Raw genomic sequence first — 6,697 nt, 5'->3', positions numbered from 1 at the left:
GTCTGGATTCAAACTCAGACAGTGAACGTGCCAGGCACATGGCAGGCGCTCAGAGGATGGTCAGGGATGCCATGGCCTCAGCTCCACCAAATCCAGCCACAGGCAGTGCTGACTAAGCCCCAGCTCCAGGCTGTGCACACATGACCCTGAGATGAGAGGTTACCCCAGGTCGTCAGGCGGGACCCATCGGTCCCATGAGTCCTTGTCAGGAGAGAACCTCAGGGGGAGCAGAGACCAGGGATGGAGGGTCAGATGTGGCAGGAAGGTCCCGCCAGCCATTGCTGGCTCTGAAGATGGGGGAGGGGGCAGTCCACAGGCTCAGGAACATGGGCATCCCGCTGGCTGGGAAGGACCAGGGTGGATTCCTCCCTGGAGTCTTGGCAGGACACCACCCAGCTGACACCTGGCCCTTACAGTCTTGATTCCCCAGAGTAGTTACCTGAATCCCAGGAAATTTAGTATACCTGCCCAAGACTAAGGACCCACGAGCTAACGACCATGCTAGTGACCGCTGATGGCTACCAGCTCCGTGCCAGGCACTGCATTCAGCCCTTTGCGTTCATTATTTCATGCCACAGTAGACCCACACGGTAGGAAATATTGCTGCTCCTGTTCTAGAGATGAGGAACTCAAGGCTCAGAGTGGTCCTTGCCCAGGACCACACAGCAAAGGCAGAGCTGGACCCAGGTGTCTAAGACTTTTGTCCTGTGCAGTTGTGGGTTCTAGAGCTGGGGTCTGACCTCAATCCTGCCTTGACCTCAGTGCCCAGTTCTTCCGACATCGAAACCCCTATGCCAAAGGGTGGTCAATGGCGTGAGGCCTGCAAAATCAAGAGAAAGCTCTAGGATTTCTGCTGGTACTAGATTCCTTAATTACGTGCTGCCCCAGAGTTGCTGCATTGGGAACGTCTGCTACTTTTCACTGAAAGGGAGCCCTGTTGCCAAAATTCACACAGCCTCATTTTAACCTAAACATGAAGTCCTCCAGGTTGGATAGTGCCTGGGGAATGCGTGTCTGGGGGTCAGAACAGCTGTAAGAGCTGGATGGGGGTGGTGGGCAGGGTGGGGAGCCCTGCTGTGATCAGGGGCCTGCCGGACACTTCCTTGTTCATCTTCCCCAATCCCGAGAGGGACCCATCAGGAAGTGAGGCTCAGAGCCCAAGTCACGCAACTATTGGCCAGAGGGATGGTGATGCTCAGACCTGCCCTCAAGCACGACAACAGGGAGTCTCTGACCAGGAGGACAAATGATTTTGGCAGGAGTGTGGGCTTGATGAGAGAGGACTGGGGGCCAGCATCTGTGACCCCACAGCATCTTTTCAACCCAACTTAGCTCTTGGCTGACTTGGAACATCGCTGTGGCCCCATGGGCAGAAACCCGTGCTTGCCTTAAGCTTCCTTGAAGTAAACTGAGCCTGGAATGGTCAAACATCTAGAAAAATATGACCAACTGAAGTAAGGAAAAAGTGTGGGGCCACCCCCCTTGGCCAGCAAATCCAACAGCCTAGGAGACTTCATGACAACCTTTGAAGGCACCTGGGGACTTTTAAAGAGCTTGGGGGTGAGATTCTGGAAGAGACAGGGCTGCTGGTCCAGGGTGAGCTGGGGGTGCATCCCTGGAGACCTGGGTTCAAGCCGGGGTTTCATCACAGCCTCGTCACTGACCAGCATATAGGTTGCATCTGTTGTATACTGCTGCATAACAAACAGGCCCCCAGTGTAGTAGATTGAAACAGTGGCATTTATGGTCTCATGTGGTTTCTGAGAGTCGGGAATTAGGCATCGATGAGCTAGGTGTTTCTGGCTCAGGGCATCATTCACCTCTGAGAATGTACTGGGATGGAGGTTCTGTTTCCAGGTTCACTTACGTGGCTGGAGGCTTTGGTTCTGTGCCGCATGGGGGTCTCCCCGGGGCTGTTCCCAACATGATCTACTCACCCAGGGTGACTGATCCAGGAGAGAGACAGCACCCACGTGGAAAGCCACAGTCTTTCTGTATTCACTAACATGCCACCTTGAACGGGTTACAAAGCCCGATCCTGGTGGCATCGGGCGAGAAGCTGTGGCAGGTGGTGGGGGTCACCGGGGGCCATCTGGAAGCTGGCTGCCACAGGGGTCCCAGCAACCCACCGCACTTCTCTGAGCCCAGGGTTCATTTATAAAGCAGTGACAGTAATGACCACACGAGGAGTTTCTGGGAGACTCAAGTGGGCTGATGTCCACAAAGCCACCATCACTGCATCTGGCTCATGGGAGGGGCTGTACCCTCACTGCTGGTCTCCTGGGCGTTCTCAGGATCAGGTGCCCCTTAGCCTCACCCAGGAGCTCTCCCAAACCCCACGGCCCAGCCATCAGCATCTCGGGCCGGGATTCATTCAGCATAGGAACTTTCTAGAGCTCATCAGAGGTGGGGTGTCTGGGTGGCTCAGTCAGCTGAGTGGCCGACTCTGGCTTTGGCTTGGTTGTCCTCTCGGGGTCATGGGATCAAGCCCCGTGTCTGGCTCCGTGCTGAGTGTGGAGTCTGCTTGTCCATCTCCCTCTGTCTCTCTGTCCACTTGCTCTCTCTTGCACGTGCTCAGTCTCTGTTGATAGAACAAATAAATTAGTAAAATCTTTAAAAAAAAAAATAAAGCTCATCAGAGGACTTAACCGTCCTAAAGAGACAAGTTATTCTGTTAATTAAATAGGAAAACAGGGCCTTTCTGGAGAGCAGGAAAAGCAAATCATCTCTATTTTGTCGGAGGGAAGCTAAAAGCTGTTGGGGAGGGGCAATTGATTTTCACCACTCCTGGAAAGAAAGACCTGGTGCCCCAGTCTTCTGTTTCTCCCAGACCACTTTCTGGGCCACCTGCAGAAGTTAACCACGTGAGGAAAACTTGAACAAAGGCTTATCAGCTCTGGGGTTGTTTCCTAGCAACAGAAAAGCTTTTCATGTTCTAAATAATTGCTCAAGTTGTGAGTGATTCATTTGAAACAGTCGTGTCCTTTTTTTTTAAAAACACACACACACACACAAAGTCCCATTCTCTCTACCTGGAGACTGTTCACATTCCCACAGGGCCCACGCAGTCAGATGACATGATGAACTTCAGGGAGGGACGGAAATCTGCAAAAGGCAGCGGCAGTATTAGGACAAAAGTAAAAGTGAAAATGGAAAGGAATCCATGATTAGAATTATGCAAAAAAAAAAAAAACCTAAACATGCAAAATAGATAGGAATGTTTGGAGCAGTGACTTGTCTGTTGAACTCCTTTAAAGCCTATGAGAGGGGCTGATGATCGTCTTCTTCATAAACATGTCAAGTAAGAGCAAACTTCACCTTGGAAGGGTCACCCGTTCTTTTGGCAAATCTACGTAATCATTCGCCCGATGGAGGGCTTTGGAGAACCCACTGTGTGAGCAGTGGCTATGCCCTGTGGCTCCTAGCTAGGATACTGGAGCCCAGCTGCTGGGACTCACATCCCGACTTGGTGGTGGATGCTTGGGGATGTTACCCCCAACCCCCACCTCCGTGCTTCTTCTCAGTTTACTCATCTGCAAAGCATGGAGAATGACCGTATCTAGCTCCGGAAGGTTGTGTGGGTTCAAGAAGAAAGTCTTTGCTGAAGTGGTCTCAGCCCATAGCCTGAGCTCCCTGGGAGCCCGTTAAGGACATCTGCCCTAGTCCCTCCCACTGTGACCCTCCCCCCCCCCTTCAGCGCAGCCTTGCAGAACACTGCATCGCAGCCCCTGTTACCCCTGGGAGGACACTGGGGACAGTGGGTGCCTGTGCTGAGAATGAGGAGTCGTCTCAATGAGGGAGAGATGAGGGGAGGGAGCATGGGGAGGTGGTGGGTAGTTGGATGGTGTCAGCACGAGCACTCTGCCCCTCTGGTCCTGGAGTTGCTGTGGGACACGTGACCCCCAAGAGCCAGGAGGAAAATGGCCCACGAGGCCCACGTGAGCCCAGTGACTGCCGAGTGTCCGTGGTGGCTTCACTCCACAAGGCTGGCAAGAGCCAGCAGACACAGAATGTGCCTCTGTCCTTAAGGCTGCTGCCCAGAAGCTGCCCGTGTTCACTCCCATCCCTCCCGTTGGCCGGAAATGGACTGGACAATGTGTTATTTCTCAAAGTAGCTGCGGGTCGGGCTCCAAGTCAGGTGCCACCACCGTAGGAGGGGACTTGGGGGAGGCACACGGAGCGGTTGTGTCTGCACAAATTTGGGATGGCGCGCCTTCCCTCCAGGCCTTGTGCCCAAACAATTCCCAGAGAAGCCAGAGTCAGCCAGAAGCCACGGCATTTCTGTGACCTGCCACCAAAGGTGTGACTGTCGCCAGCTCCCATGGGCCTGCTTCTGGATAGCGGTGTCAGCACCTGGTGACTCTCCCACAGGTTAATGACACTCTCAGGACAAACAATGGCCACTTTCTGGGGCAGATCCAGAGAGGAGTAGGGGCTGCAGGGCCAGGGTCCTGGGTGTGAACTTTGGCCTGAGGGCAGGTGCAGCTGAGGCCCCAGGAAGAGGGGGAGGATGGAGCAGGGTCCTGACATGTGGCTTGGCTCTCAATGGAGAGCTGCGAGCTGACCTGGGGGGGAGGGGCGGCAGGAAGTTTTGGTAAAAGGAAGGAAAAAACCTGCCTTTCAAGGATGAGAAATAGAGCAGGAAGCACCGGGAGTGGGGTCTCAGGAGCCATCCTGTGGGCACAGGGAGTGGGGAGTTCCCTGACTGCTGGCCAAGGGCAGTGGGTGCCAGGACCCTGTCACTGGCCCATCTCTGACACCCTGTCCTTCCTGCTTGGGTGGACCGGTACCATCAAAGAGACTGGGCCTGGTGCCCCTACGTGGCTCAGTCACTTAAGTATCTGACTCGTGGTTTCTGCTCAGGTCATGAGCTCAGGGTCCTGAGATGGAGCCCTGTGTCAGGCTCTGTGCTCAGTGAGGAGTCTGCTTCTCTCCATCTCCCTCCCCCTTTGCATGCCCTCCACCCCTTCCTCACTCTCAAAAACAAACAGAAACAAAAACAAAAACAAGAGCTTGGGCTTGTTTCTCCCAGCAAGCTGGGGGAACCGGGGAGAATGGGCCCTGGGATGGGCAGCACGTGGGAGGAGCCCCCCAGGGACAGAATGGAGGAGGCAGCCGGGAAGTGAAAAGCACAAGCAGTAAGAGTCCTCAGGTGCTGGGTTCAAGGAGACACAGAGAGATCGGGGCATCAGCCAAGGCCCAAGGAACATCCCTGGGTCGGGGAGTCAGAAGAAAGACCACCAGGTTCTAGTGGCAGCCAGGTGGTCCACAACGCTGAGCTGCAGGCCTGAGGGTCAAGCCGCACCTGTCAGAGTGAGGCTGACGTCAGATAGGCAGAGTGTGGACGGCAGGGCTCCCCACCCTGGGGCTGTGCTATACTGCCTGAGGATTCGGGGTGCTGGCAGGCCCTTCTGTCTCCAAGCCGGGTAGAAAGGAGAATGGAGAAGGAAGAGAAAGTGGACTAGGAAAGAGCCCCAAGGATCCTGGGAGAAGGGGCGCCCACTTCAGCTCCTGCTGCCTGTGGCTTGTCACTCACGGACACATCTGTCCCTATTGTTTGGGGGGACCTGCCTCTGTTAGCTTGACACTCTGAAGGGACTTCCTGTTGTTTGTGCCACCCAATTTGGTCTTCCGTGAGTGCTTCCCGGTGCCGTTGGTCCCCGGAAACATGACCAGCACCCCCCCCAGCACAGACCCTCACTGGTGCTCCCAGAGCCCTGGACTGTGGGTCCAGCAGGTGCCCAGCGGGTGTCCAGACATGGTGTTGACCTACGGCCGGCTGCCTCTGGTTCTTTCCTCTCAGGTCCATGGGACGGCTCCTCTGGGCAATGTTGTGGAGAGAGAATTTAAGCCCCAGCACAATGTGATTTCTTTGTAGCCCCGGGGGAAATGAGCGGGACGGGGTTCCCACCCCAGCTCTGCTCCCTCCTAGCCATGTGCGGTCAGGCGAGTCCTGCTCTGTGATGCTGAACGATGCTATGTGAAATAGCGCGTGTTGAGGGGTTACGGGGACCTCTCTGTGTAGTCCAAGTGTCTTCATGGGAATGAAGTGCCAGACCCACAACCCAGCTCTGAATCCTGTCTCGGAGGACCCTTGGCCCCTAACAATGTGAGCTCGGCAAATGCCTCCACGAGCCTGACATCTTGTCCTGAGCCATGGGGCAGCAGCCTCGTTATCCACGGGAAAGCAGGACAGTCAGCACGCGGGGGAGCTCTGGGACCATGGGAGTCAAGGACATTCTGATGGTTACAGATCCTTGGAAGCAGTCCACAGAGCAAGTGCCTGGAACCAAACAGCTCACAGCCGGCCAGGTCAGATGGAGAAGTGGGGGACGGCCTTTCAGCATCTTCACTGGCCCTGGCTGGGAGGGCATCCCAGCCACCCAAAGGACCTGGACGCCCTTCCCTCCTGGCCTCCGGACCTGCATCTGTGTCTGGGAAACCATGGCCTCCTGGGCCCACACCCAACACCTTCCAGTGGGTGCCCTGAATGATGTGTAGTCCTCTGACCTCTCCAATTCCAGTCCCTCCTTTGCTATCAGAATGGGGGTGCCCCTTGTACTCCTGGAGCCTCCTGACCCTGATCTCACCCCAGGCTGTGCCTGAAGCAAGGGGGACCATCAGACGGAATCAGGGCCACTCACATCTGACCTGCGTGACTTTCCCGGGGGTGGGACCTGGCCTTGGCTCAGACTGT

The sequence above is a fragment of the Meles meles genome, chromosome 2 (genome assembly GCF_922984935.1).
Source record: "Meles meles chromosome 2, mMelMel3.1 paternal haplotype, whole genome shotgun sequence".
Classification (NCBI taxonomy): Eukaryota; Metazoa; Chordata; class Mammalia; order Carnivora; family Mustelidae; genus Meles; species Meles meles.
This window is presented reverse-complemented; position numbering follows the sequence as displayed.